This window comes from Tamandua tetradactyla, chromosome 3 (genome assembly GCF_023851605.1).
Source record: "Tamandua tetradactyla isolate mTamTet1 chromosome 3, mTamTet1.pri, whole genome shotgun sequence".
In the NCBI taxonomy this organism is placed as follows: domain Eukaryota; kingdom Metazoa; phylum Chordata; class Mammalia; order Pilosa; family Myrmecophagidae; genus Tamandua; species Tamandua tetradactyla.
The window spans coordinates 129,479,383-129,493,773 of NC_135329.1; the positions used below are offsets into that span (position 1 = coordinate 129,479,383).

The 14,391-nt window shown below is 41.3% G+C and overlaps 1 protein-coding gene across 9 annotated transcripts in view; it reads left to right on the plus strand.

Annotated features, from left to right (window-relative positions):
• Positions 1 to 7,455: 7,455 nt before the first annotated feature.
• TANC1 (tetratricopeptide repeat, ankyrin repeat and coiled-coil containing 1) overlaps positions 7,456 to 14,391 on the plus strand; it is a 267,329-nt gene continuing 260,393 nt past the window's right edge. For all 9 annotated transcript variants that reach the window (XM_077153922.1, XM_077153923.1, XM_077153928.1 and 6 more), the window contains exon 1: positions 7,456 to 7,603. The gene's annotated coding sequence lies outside the window, so the exon portion shown is untranslated. The remainder of the gene's footprint in view (positions 7,604 to 14,391) is intronic.

Below are 14,391 nucleotides of genomic sequence, written 5' to 3' on the forward strand. Positions count from 1 at the left end.
CCACATTCACGTCTGTCCCCGCCCATCTTCATCCCCGACCCCTGACAACCACTAATCTGTTCTTCATCTTTTACAATTTTGTCATACAAAGAAAGTTATACAAATGGAATTAAACAGAATGTGACTTTCTGGGATTGGCTTTTTACAGTCAGCATAATTATTTGGACATTAATCTGTGTTATATATATCTATAGTTCATTTCTTTTTATTGCTGAGTAGTAGCCCATGGTAAGGATGTACGATGGTTTGTTTAAACATTCACCTGTTGAAGGACATTATGGGTTGTTCTGGCTATTACAAATAAAGCTGCTATGAGCATTTGTACAGGTTTTTCTGTGAACATGTTTTCATTTCTCTGGATAAATACCCATCTGATGTTCCCATCAGTGGTATATGAGGGATCCAGTTTCTCCTCGAGTCATCTGAGTTTGAATAATAAGTTAAATATAACTTCCCACATAAATAATAGGACAATCTTTTTTCTAATTGCAGGTACCAGTTTTGAATATTGACATGTATTATATACTCATATACTATGTCATCAACCAAACTGTATAATCAATGGTATATAATATCATATAGCTGTGCATTTATCATCACAATCAACTTTTTTTTTAAAAAAAGTAATGTACAAAAAAGCAATAAATTTCAAAGCACATCGTTGTAATTGTAGAACAGAGTTCAGAGTTTGGTATGGGTTACAGTTCCACAATTTTATTTATTTATTTATTTTTACTTCTAGCTGCTCTAAGATACTGGAGGCTAAAAGAAATATCCATATAATGATTCAGCAATCATACTCATTTGTTAAACCCCCTGCATTCTCTGTGTAACTCCATCATCACCTTTGATCTTTCTCCCACTCTTTAGGGTATTTGGGCTATGCCCATTCTAGCTTTTTCATGTTGGAAGGGGCTGTTGATAATATGGGGTTGGGAGATGGAACTAGCTGATGTTCTGGAAAGGCTGGACCCTCTAGGTTTCAGGATTTATGTAGTCTAGGGACCCATCTGGAGGTTGTAGATTTTGGTAAATTACTCTGGTGCATGGAACCTTTGTAGAATATTTTGTAATGCCCTAGGTGTTCTTTAGGATCGGCAGGAATGGTTTTGGCTGGGGTTTAGCAAGCAATGAGTGGTAATGTCTAACTGAAGCTTGCACAAGAGTGACCTCCAGAGTAGCCTCTTGACTCTATTTGAACTCTTTCAGCCACTGATAACAGGTACCAGTTTTTTTGGCCAACAAGATTTAGGTCTCTGGGGATAGGGTGGAGGTGTGGAAAATTAGAAAGAAGATGAAGAGCCTAGCGGACACCATCTCGTTTTAACACCCATGACTGTTGTCTTATTTTGGGTTCCTGATGTCTTGTTTAAACCTGTTTCTATTGTGGTTATACTAGCAATCTCTTTCCCTTCAGGTGGTCTTCTCAAAGGCACTGAAAACCTTGAAGAGTGTGAGTCAATAGATGAGCTGCAGAGCAAAAGGAGGCTTAGGAAGAGTTTTGATTGCTGAAAGGTAACAGAGCTTTAACTACAGCTCACTAGGTAGTCAAATCAATCTTTACTAAGTAGCTTGTTTTTGGAGCAAATGCTTTAGATAAGGAGTGACTTCCCTAATGAAACTCAGTAGTTCACTTTTTCCTGATAATTACGTAGTGCCCCATTTTCCCTTAGACTGACACGACTCCTGCTAAAGCCACTGAATCCTTAGGTATGACACACACGAAAGATAGAGGGAAAAAATATTTTAAACAGTTTTTGCCCCAAATCTAAAATGGTTAGATTTTTAGTAACCATTAGACAGACATCGAACTTCTAAGTATTTTACTGAAGTCCCAAAACTAGTTTTAAAATTAGGTATTCTAGATGCATGAATTCTGTTTTATACATGTGCTGGTTTGAAATGATGTGTGTACCCTAGAAAAGCCATATTTTAATCCTAATCCCATTTTGAGAAGTCAGCCGTTTCTTCTAATCCCTATTCAGTATTGTAAATTTGAAACTGTAATTAGATCATCTCTCCAGAGATGTGATTTAATCAAGCGTGGTTGTTAAGCTGGATTAGGTGGAGGTGTGTCTCTGCCCATTTGAGTGGGTCTTGATTAGTTTACTGGAATCCTATAAAAGAGGAAACATTTTTGGAGAGAGACTCAGAAAGACCAGAGCAGAACAAAATAGCCATGAGAAGCAGAGTCCACCAGCCAGCAACCTTTAGAGATGAAGAAGGAAAATGCCTCCCGGGGAGCTTCATGAAACAGGAAACCAGGAGAGAAAGCTAGCAGAAGACGCTGTGTTTGCCACATGCCCTTCCAGATGAGAGAGAAACCCTGACTGTGTTCACCATGTACCCTTCCACTTGAGAGAGAAACCCTGAACTTTGTTGGCCTTCTTGAACCAAGGTATCTTTCCCTGGATGCTTGTGATTGGGCATTTCTATAGATCTGCTTTAATTGGGACATTTTCTTGGCCTTAGAACTGTAAACTTGCAACTTATTAAATTCCCCTTTTTAAAAGTCATTCTGTTTCTGGTATATTGCATTCCGGCAGCTAGCAAACTAGAACAATACATCTTTTGTGTTAGAAGTTATTCCTGTCTAAACTATATTCCCCTTTAATAGAGAACCCTCTCTGAATTCTATCACATTGACTACTGTCATCATCAATACTATAAATATTCCTCATCAAGTTCTGGAGAAGACTGATCATCCAAGTCTTTCTTCAAATTAATAGGCAAATGCAAGGAGTTTTGCTTTGTAGTTGGTTTTACAGAAAATACACATATGGGTTCAAATTTGTAATCTCATTAGTATTTATCATTGCGATTTCACAGAACAGAAAGCATGGCCAATAATTATAAGGTAAATAATATAATAGTGGCACTCATTTTAAAAAAGAATCTCAGCAAAATAAATAAATTATGCAATCAATATTAAGAATTTTCATATGTTGAGTTGCATAAAATGCGGCACACCTGTATTGTATATACTAAAATTTTTCCTCTAACAATAAAACAGGAGAAAACTATAACTCAGTTAATGGCTCCTGACTACTACGATTTGCGATAAGAACTGCCAGTTTACTCCCACATGAATCTCTGAGCTTAATTAGAGTCATTATCTACTTTTTAAACATCTTCAAGGCAGTCTTCCTTTCACATTTGGCAAATGTGGGCCTTGTGGATGGCTTTGATCAGTCGAAAAGGTTGTTGCTCCAAAAGAAGTAACAGGGAGGGAAAAACATAGCTTATTGTCTATTAAGTAAAGATTAACTTCTGGTAACTTACTAAGCACCTTTCCCCTTATTTCATTTACTCTCCTCAACAAACCTATGAGGCAGGGATTCAATGCAATCTCCTCAATTAATAGATGAGGAACTTGAGCCTCAAAAAAATAAAATAGAATTGCCAGGAGTCACGAACAATAAGTTCAGAAATTGGAACTGGTATCTAGAGATATTGACTGCAATTTTAGAACCTTGTACGATTTGCTGAGAAGAGGGAAAGTGACACTCCCAAGGCACAGAATATAAAAATGCAGTTATTATACTCAACATTAACAGCACATTTCTTCTAAAGCTGACCTGACCAGACTTAACAATATTTACTGGAGGGATTACTACATGGTTGTATTACCTTACCTTTCCTGAACATGGGAAATTCCTTATTTCCCTCTATAGGCCATTTCGCCACTAGGAAATTGGACCAAATAGATATTTAAAATATTAGGATGGCATGCCGTCTTAAACCACATTCTCTCAGGACTTTAGTTACTTCTATATTCTTATAAAGAAATGTGAACCTCTGAATCTATCTCCCTTGTTTCTTCCCTTGGTGGATACCTTATTGGTTTAAATAATTCATTGCCTATCCCTTATTGGATGAGTTTCTACAATACTGGCAGGTCATGTGCTATAAATGCTGAGGGTTTATATGTTCCATTAGATGACTCCTTTAATTTAACTCCTTGGCCACAGTTTTTGATATTCCTGAACGAGTGCCTGCCATTAGCCGACATCTGACCACGGTGTTGCTGGGTGTGTGACCAGGAACAATTATATGGTGCAAGGACTGTGCATGTAATTTCATTACACAATTTCACACACAATGCAATTTATTTCATTATTCCTATGTCTTTAAAAACTATTTTACGTCCCAAAATGTTAAAAGGGAGAGGATGAATGAATGGACTGAAGGAGAATGAATTCTGTAGCCATTAAGACATTAAGATACCCCCAAGGACAAGAAAAGTATGGGCTATACCCCAATTATTTTTTGTTCATTTACTTTTTTTAAAACATGGGCAGGCATCAAGAATGAAACCTGCGTCTCCAGCATGGCAGGCAGGAATGCTGCCTGCTGAGCCACCATGGCCCGCCCTACCCCAATTATTTTGAATCTGGATTTTCTACTTTGCCTTAAGATTTTTTAATTCAATCTCAGTCTTTTTATTTAATTACTACACTGTTTTAAACATTTCACTTCTCACTATGTGTTCCGTACTACACATACCATAATAAGCACTGCCTACGATCCTAACTTTAGGTTTGATTTAAAATAGCAGTACTTAAGCTAGGGAGGAAAGCACACTAACACTCACAGGGCACATTCTTTTCTCATCCCTTCCTCTGCCAATTGCCCTGGGCAATAAATTGTATGGTAAAATAACTGGTTTATTTTTTTTCTCTCTGCACAGAAAAGCTACACTGATAGTAAACTGACAGGAAATTTTTAAATGTAATCCTGCTTATTGGATATATATTTGGGGAATGTGTTCAACATATAATATGCATGTGATACATATATTTCCCTTTTAATTTTTTTCTAGCTGTTATCAAGACAAACGTAATGAGTGAGATTTAAAAACCTGATGGGATGAGCAGAGATAACGCAGGAAAAGCAAGGGGTGAGTCTCGCCCTCCCCTCCCCTATAAAAATACAATCACCTAACCAAATAAAAACATTTTATATATATATATATATATATATATATATATATTTTTTTTTTTTTTTAACATGGGCAGGCACCGGGAATCGAACCCAGGTCCTCGGGCATGGCAGGCAAGCACTCTTACCTGCTGAGCCACCATGGCCTGCCCATTTTTTATATTTTAAAGGGAAAACAGATTTTTTTAGAAAGCATGAAAATTCATTTTCTGAACCTGTGTTCAGCTGATATGTCACATCTTAAAATGCTTATAAATGTTCACCTTTGTTTTTTCTTTACAAAATTGATCTTAACGGAACTATTTTTCTCAACTATGAATTTTTATAACTGATCTTTTTTTTGGCTTTGTATTTTAAAAAAGTGTACCATTTTTACCTACAGCTTAACACAGCTTTGATGTTCTTTGTGTAACATACTGTATGTAAGATTAGCTGTTTAAAGCTAGAGGTCAGATTTGTGCACAGTAACATATGTAATTTGGATTACATAAACACTACAGGAAGAAGGGGAGACAGGGCCCTTCTGTGTACAAATTTCAGATTGCTAGCTGTATGCCTGTTCGGAATGCTAAACACTCCTAACTAGGCAGTGATGAAATTACCTCTTTAGTGATTGCGACTTTGAAACAATAAAAGACAAAAATTTTTCCACTAAAAATAATTTAAATTTAAAGATGCTGCCAGTAATTAACATTTATTTTGTGTGAATTTCTACTTGCTACTTTGGAAGAATTGAAGGTGGAGGAAAAGTAATTTCATTGCCTCCAAAGCCTAAATTAACTGAGCAACTTCCTGAAAAAAAAAAAAAAAAGGAAATAAAGCTCAGAAGAACCAAAGATAGAAAGAAGAATGTGATACAAATGATTGGTTTCAGACATTCTACATTTCACCAACATAAAGAAGTCTGAAGCAGAGAAATGTACCAGTCTATTTTTTTAGCGCTGTTTTTCTTAATATTTCAGAGCACTTAGACTATGGTGAAGCCTTTTTCTTTTGTTTTTGTCATTCTTTATTTAGGTTGCTGCGTCTGGCTTTTTCGTGTGTTGTTGAAAGATTGGTACCCTTTTATGCATTTCATTTTAAGAAAAATCAAATAAAACGAATTACCATCTTTTCAGCAATGAGATATTTCAGCGTGGAGAAAAAAGTCAATAGCTTTTCTGGTCTAATACGTTTATATTTTATTTTAAATATTCATATCCTGCCGTGTTTCAGGAAGGCCACAGACATGTTTACAGCTCAATTATCAGGACAATAATAATCAGGTCTTTGAAACTGTGGGTGAAAATTCTAGCAAATTTCAGTCAACTTCTATATACATAGAGAGATTGTGTGGCATTTTGCTTCCTGTCCCTTTTCATAATAACTTCAAATATGGATACCCCTCCGGCCTGGTATCTTTACATTGGGAAGCTCTGCCCGAGGTTGAAGTTTTTATGGTGGAACTTGTTTAAAGTACAGTTGTCTTTGAAAGCAGGTTTATACAGCAGGGTTAGAGGTTGCCAATAAACTCATTTACAGCCACTACTGTACTGCCTGCTCTAGGCACACCAGTGGGGTGAACCATACAGAATTCGCCACCACACAGGGATCGATTCCCGCTCGATCCTACCGCGATTAAAGACTGGTCTAAAAGGGCTTCGGGTGTGAAGTGGTTGACCGACATCCCCAACCCCTTGCTGGACTGGCTGCCTGGGATTCCCGGGGGTGGGTGGGGAGATTGGAGAATCCAGGCCTTATCCTGGCTTTCTCTTTGCTGAAGAAGAGGAAAACATTTCCGGAATAACACCACCCGAAAATAACAGCATCTTTGTTTCTCCCTTCTCTTCTCCATTTTCCCCCATCATCCCCCCAACCCCCACCCCCAGCCGACAGAAGCGCGACGCTGGCCCTCTGCAAGGCACAGACAGCCCCGCGCCGGTCCCGAGCGCTAGGGGAAGGCTGACACGCCCGGTCGGTCCCCGGGTTGCTGAACGTCCCTAACGCGCTTTCGGGAACCCAGCCGGCAAGATGCCTCCTTACACCTTCCATTTCCCTTAGTTCATTCTAGCTCTAGAAAGTGAGTGCCTTTGTGTGCGTGTATATAGTTTCAGACAGAGAAAATCCAAAAAAGCCATACAAGCGACCCTAAAGCATCCACCGAAACTTCAGCTGGGTTAATTGTTCCCAGATGTCCTCCTCGGCTGCTTTGGTTGTTTTCAAAAGGCAGCGGGGAGAGGGAGGGCCAGGTCACTTCATTGATTTTAAAGAGGCTGGGAAAAAAAAAAGACATCTTTGGGGCAGCTAGGGAGCAGCTAGCGGGGACCCGGGCGAGACGCTCCTCGCCCGCACCCTGCGGAAACTTCGCGCACCGCGCCCCAAGACTCCCTTGAGGCACCGCAGCGCGAGGCGGGGAGAGGCGCGGCAGGGCGGGCGCGCGAGAGGAAGGTGCCTTCGGGAACACGCGCAAGGGCGGGGATTCGCGCTGCCAATGAGGCCCGGGTGTGGGCCGTGTGAGGCGGGGGGACGGGCTGGAGCGCAGCCTTCCCGTGGCAGCTGCTGGAGAGGCGGCCGCCTCGGGAGCAGTAGGATAGGCAGCTGCGGAGCGCCGAGTCGGCCGCGCCCCGAGGCCCTGCCCTGGGGGTGGGGAGCCACGCCGTAGAGCTGGAAACTTTACCGACAGGTAAGTCCCGGCCGCCCGGGCCTCCAAGCGTCCTGGGTATGGCCAGTTGCCGCGGTGCGGGGAGAGGAAGAGGGGCCTGGGGAAGAGGAGAGGACGATGCGGGGAGTGGAAAGGCGTGTGGGAAAGTTTCTGGAGCTGCCCTCCCCCTCCCCTCCTTCGACCGGGCACATCCGAGAGCTTTCCGGGGATAGGCACGGACTTGTTGGGCTCCTTGGGCCTTGATCCCGGCGACACTGGGGAATCCGCGCCATCCCTGCGCTGTCTCCTCCGCGCCGGACGGATCCTGACTGAGCTTCCGGAGGAATTGGGTTGGAGGGGGGGCACCGAGAACGCGTGGGGGCTCTCCTAGAGTTTTGGGACCACCCTCACCAGGCGCACCTTTTTCGCTCCCTTCCCGCCTCCTCTGTAGCCGTGGGGCTTGGCTAGGACCTGGGATGCCCCTGGTACCTGGGGCGGGGGAGAGGCGTGTTTGGTGCTGTGCGGCCCTGGGCACCCCCGGAAGGTAGGGGTGCGCGGACGGCGAAGTTGCCAAGTGACCTTTGGGTTCTCCCAGTTCTGTGGTGAAAGACCTTAACATTGCTTCGCTTCCAAGAACACTCCAAGCTTTTATTTTGAGGTGGAGGTGGAGGGGTTATTAAACATAGAGGGTTTTTCTTTTGGGAGGAGTTCAGAAAAGAGTTGAGAATTGTGTCAAGATTGTGAGTATTCACTGTTCTTGTATTGCGAAGAGTGGCCACTTTAGGAGGTCTTGTATCAGGGCGCACGTTCTTCTTGGAGGACTTTGGGGTGCTGGCGCCGGCGGTGTGAGTCTCCCGGCTTTGGCACGGCGGTTTTCCGGAGCGGCTGGCGGAGAAGGAAGCTGTAGGCATTGTGTGGTGTGTTTGCAGACGGCCGCATCTCTAGACCGGCGTTCTCAGAACTTAATTGACTTATTGTGTAAGACTCGGGAGGAAATGCGGCTATGGCCAGGTAGAAATGCGGCGCCGCGGCCCGCGGTCGGAGGACGCCCGACTCGGCGACGGCGACATTCTTCCTCTCCCTTCCCCCTCCGGTCCACTTTTCGCAGCTCCAGATCTCCTTGCCTGAAGAGAACGCTCGTCCCAGCTGGAGTCTGCCCTGGGGAGGGTAGGAGGGCACCTTCATCTTGAACTTGACCCCACGAGCAGCGCCGTCCCGGGGGGACTTCAACTCTGCCGTGGAAAGGAAGTGCCTGGTTCAGAATCTTTGAGAAAAGGTCTCAGAACTGCCGAGGTCGTTAACTCTGGAAATGCCAGACACACACCAGACTGCAGAAGTTAATATATGTGGGGAGGGGTTGCTTATGGAGTGGGGGAGGAAAGGAAGGGAGAAACCTGGTTAGTTGGCGCTGGAGGTATTTCTCTGTAGTGGGAATGAAGGGAGTCTGCATCTGTGCTTTCATCAGATCTTTTTTTTTTTTTTTCCCTTCCTGGGTCATCTTTTATTCCTGCCAGGCTGGCACTTCTGGGACAGGAGACGGGGAGGGGAAGGAGAAAAAAAAAGTCCTTGTGAAGATTCTCTGGCCTGCCCTGGAGGTATTTCAGATCTGCTATTAGGAAGACAAGAGATTCCTGGATTTTAACAGCTGCTTCTAAGATTGCTGGGAATGAAAGAATTTATGAGTGGCTGAGAGGTGTTCATTATAGTAGTAGTTTGAATGTTTTACTCATCTAAACTACTTAAAGAGCTCATAAGGGACCATCCGTAGAGTATGCCAGTTTCCACAAAGTTTGTGTCAGCCAGAATGTTTAGGGAGTGTCAGCCAGAATGCACTGTAAATATATCCTGGCAGTGTTAAAGTGAAAAATATGTGGGAGTAAAGGAAATATGGTATCTGACATCCTTCAGGGTTTCCTCCTAGGGTTGCTCCTGTTACCTGCCTCATGAACCGGGTCCAGGCTTCCGGATTGTTGTGATTTGACAATAAGGGATGGGAAATAGTGTCATCCTTTTCAGTGGAGGCAGGAAAGTCTAGAAATAAATTTAAGGTCACATTTCATGTCTTGCAGCTGTGGTGCCACAGCTTTACTTTGGCTGAAACTTGGAAGCGCCGGTTTTGCTGCTTTCTTGGTTTAGTTAACCACCAGCGTGTCCAAATTATAATTTATGTGGAGCTAAAACATAACTGAGTCATAGTCAGTGTTTTTTTTCTTCCAATAACAGTCTGTAGAAAAAAAGAACATTTGTCTCTTTTAAACCACATACAATTTATTTGGTGCCACGGTGTTTGTTTTTTTTCTTTTTAGGTGATTGCAGGCACAATTTTAGAGACAATGGAGTTATCTTGATTAAATTGTCCATTTTTAGGCTACACCCTTTTCTGAGTTGTTGATTAATTCTTTATCTCCCAGGGAACTTTAAAACCAGTATCCATATTATCATTATATATGTAATCCATATTATAATGGTGTCTAACAGCTAGCTGGAGGTTAAGGTTACGTCAGTTCCCATTAGACATTTCTAACCCTATTGTAAAGGTTTTTTCTGGATTACTAGTGCGACATGAACTTCATAGGCAGAGAAATGACTTTTTCTTTATATTCCTGTTGTAAACTTCAGTTTAATTGTTAAATTACAGTAATAAAGTTAACAAAAGCAAAATAAAGCAGAAGGGAGAGGACTTATTTTAGTGTGTAGGTTATTTTTAAGTGCATGTTTCAGTGATGGAAAAATAGATTTCTCCTCTCCCAATTTTACAGAAGTGTTCTTTGTACAAGGCTCTGTAGCCTTTGTGGACTCCGGCTTTTCTCATCTTTATCTTCCTTAAAATGGGTCTTTCAGCTCCAAAGTTTTGTGACTCAAGAGTTTGAGAAATGCAGGCATTCTAGAGCCAGTGTTGTAAGAATGTATACTTATATATTTTATCCCTGAATCCTCAGCTAAGTAAGTTGATGTCTGGAAAGTTAGATCAGTTTGTCTAGTATCATTTATAAATGGTGGAGTTGGATTCTTGAACTTCTCTATTTTTCCTGCTTCCTCCCCCATACCTTTCTTTGTTCATGGAGCCTCTTATGAGGATATTGTGGCCATGAGAACTGCCCCCAAACTAACAGACTAATGTTAATATATGGCACTTTCTCAGTATTATTTAGGGTTATTTTGGTTTTAGAACCCCAAGGTTAACGTCTATGCTTTGATGTCTGGGATTAAAAACAGTTCACTAATAAAGGTAATAAAACTTTCTCCCCAAGTGAGTTTCAGGAAGTCACATACCTCAAACTAATCATTTGTTTATTTTCAGCTTCCTTTTTATTAAGTAAGCTTCAGGGTATAGTGTGATTTATAATCTGACTAGTAACTCAGATAGCATTCTTAAGTAAATAAGTTCTCAAGTCTATATCTCTTTTTTAAAGTAAAGAAATGAACGTATCATTTGCCTTTCATCTTGGCATCTCTCAGCCTACCCAGGCTATTAAGCCTGGATAAATAACCATTTTTTTGGTGTCATCATTTTTAGGCTCTTTCTACTGATGTCTGCATAAGTTTGATTTTGAAACACTTTCTGTGCTCAATATGCAATTGGTTTAATAGTAAAGCAGTAGTAGGTTGCAGGTGACCTATTTTAACTACTATGTCCCTAAATGTTGTCCTGTGTCCTGCTTGCCTACTTAGCAGCACTGAGTGCATGTTGACACTCATTCTAGAAGCTGGTATGGATTTTCTCTAAAAGGTTCTAACATAAAATCATGTGCTAAGCTATAGGCTCTCTTATGTCTAAGCAACTTGTCCATCTTCAGCTTTTAAAACCTATTCTCAGAGGGCTGTCTTTTCAGCATATTAAGCAATGGAGTTTTTACCTCCAAAAGAGTGTATATCAGTCTGTACTCAGTGCCTGATTGTGAAGGAGGTACAGTTAAACCGGAAATTGCTGCCCTTTCCATGTGAGAGAAAGCACTATGAAGCAGTATTGGCTAACAAAGTTAAGAGACTTAGTTAGCTATTAGTGTACTAGAAGGGGACAAGAGCAGCAAAGGAGAAGAATGACTGCTATTTTTTAATTATCAGAATGGATTTTGCATGATCGGGGGAATCTTTTTTTAACATTTTCATTGTGAAATATTACGTATGTACAAAAAAGCCATAAATTTCAAAGTACGTTTTAGCAAGTAATTGTAGAACAGATCTCAACCTTTAGTATGGGTTATAGTTCCTTAGTTTCAGGTTTTTTCTTCTAGCTGCTCCAAACACTGGAGACTAAAAGAAATATCAGTATAATGATTCAGTAGTCTTAACTCATTTGTTAATTCCCTGACTTCTCTGTTATAACCTCCTCCTCCTCCTTTGATCCTTCTCTGAGTCTTTAGGGATATTTGGGTTATGCCCATTCTAACTTTTTTTTTCTTTTTTTGTGTGAAAAATAACATATATACAAAAAAATTTCAAAGCACATTGCAACAGTTAGTTATAGAACAGAGTTCAGAGTTTGGTATGGGTTACAATTCCACAATTTTAGGTTTTTACTTCTAGCTGCTCCAAGATACTGGAGACTAAAGGAAATATCAGTATAATGATTAAGCAATCATACTCGTTTGTTAAACCCTGCTTTCTCTGTGTAACTTTACCATCACCTTTGATCTTTCTCCCACTCTTTAGGGGTACTTAGGCTATGCCCATTCTAACTTTGTCATGTTGGAAGGGGCTGTCTATAATATGGGATGGGGTGTGGAACTATCTGATGTTCTGGAGAGGCTGGGCCCTCTAGGTGTCAGGACTTAGCTGGTCCAGGGACCCATCTGGAGGTTGTAGGTTTCTGGAAAGCTATCCTAGTGCATGGAACCTTTATAGAATCTTTTATAACGCCCTAGGTGTTCTTTAGGATTGGCAGGACTAGTTTTGGTTGGGGTTTGGCAAGCTATGATAGGTAGCAATGTCTAACTGAAACTTGCATAAGCTTGCATTAGAGTGACTTCTAATGCACTCTAAATATTAATGACTGTTAAATACTGGAGCTGTTCATTATTCCCAGTTCAGTAACCTCTGAACTTTATTTGAACTCTTTCAGCCACGGATACCTTACTTGTTATACTTCTTTCTCCCATTTTGGTCAGGATGGCATTGTTGATCCCATGGTGCCAGGGCCAGGCTCATCCCTGGGAGTCATCTCCCACACTGCCAGGGAGACCTTTACTCCTGAATGTCATGTCCCATGTAGGGAGGAGGGCAGTATTTCACTTGCAGATAGGGGGATTTTTGATTAAGAAGGTCTTCTGGAGAATTGTCTTGTGTTGAATGGAAGGGGATCCCCTGGTTTGATTTACCTATTACTGATGGAGGTCACCTTTTAGGGTGGGGCTTGTCTATAGAAGTTCCTGTGGGTGTGTGTGATCAAGGAGAACGTTCTGGAAAGAAGAGTCCCATAGACAAAAGTGTTGGGGTAAGAAAATGTTGCAGAGGAATGGCAATTCATAGTCCCTAGATTTTAACAGATTTCTGCAAGTAGCATGAGGGCATTTATTAGTAAAAATCTTGCAGTTGCAGTTGTAGGTAGATGTTCAGCCATGTAGCCTAGAGCCTCAGTGACTCATCCCCTTCCCGCTCCACCTACACAGCTAAGGGTCACACATCTGTCATGAGCAGTGGGTTGTTACCTCAGGGAGTGGGGACTGAGTGCTGGGCTGCTGCAGTCTCTAAGACACACTTGACTGTGACCTTTTCATGCATATATACTCATGCCCAAATGGAATCCAATTTTACATGTGCTTTTGAAGAATTGTGAAAAATGTACATACAAGAGGGCATATAATGTATTCGTACATTTTCAGGGATAGTATATACTTATGTAATGGGCTTTTTTTCCTGTTGTGTTGGTACAACATTCTTCTTTGGCACCGTTGTAATGACTGCTTAGTAAATCCTTTACGTAACTTACCATAACTTATTTAATCCATCTCATTTTTTTTTTCAGAAAAAGTATGAAAGATTTATTGTGCATAGAAAAATAATTCAGAATATCCTTCTTTCCCAGGATACACAAAAACTTAGTAGAGCACCAATGTTTGAAACTTTTTAAATGCATTGATCCTCTCTTTCCTTCCATTTTCCCACTTCTACCCTTTCCCTTCTCTTGGTTATGTCAGGCCTAAGAGATGGTCTTTGTATATTAAGGTTTAAATGGATAACAACTAAGTAGTCAGTGGCAAAAGTCAGTGGAAAAAAATCCTAATTACCTATATTGTTTAGAAATTCAAATTCAGAAAAACAAAAACATCTATCAGAATTTTATAGCAATATGTATTTTCAGAATTGAGAGAAGGCCTGACTGTTGAGTGTAAGCCATCTCATTTTGATGTTTAGGTGTGTTTAGAAAGAAATATCTCTTAGGCTGTCAGAGCCCTCCGGCTCAGACATGCTTTATGCTTTAAATAATCAGCGCCTAGCACAGTGTTCAGCAAATAGGCACATAAGCAGTTTTGGAGCTATTGGTAGCTCCAAAATCTCACATCACCAAGAAACAGCCTCTTTTCTCTTAGTTCCCTTTTGGGAAAACCTTGGGGAGAACCCTGATAGGCTTGATGCCAGCCAAGGTAAAGTTGTGGTTGGCAGTCCTCATTAGACCCCAAGGGTGGGACTGGGGAGACAAAGTATCCCACAAAGAAGGGGATTATTGTTGACAGAAGAGGGAAGGAGCTGAATAAACAAAAAGAGCTAGCTGTCTACTGCAGTGTATATTTCCAAAAGTGGTATTGCGGGTATAGCAACAGCTTTAATATGGCAGAGGATATGACATTTGTAATGCTCTTATGATATTCACCCTGTAGTGGTGAGAGGTC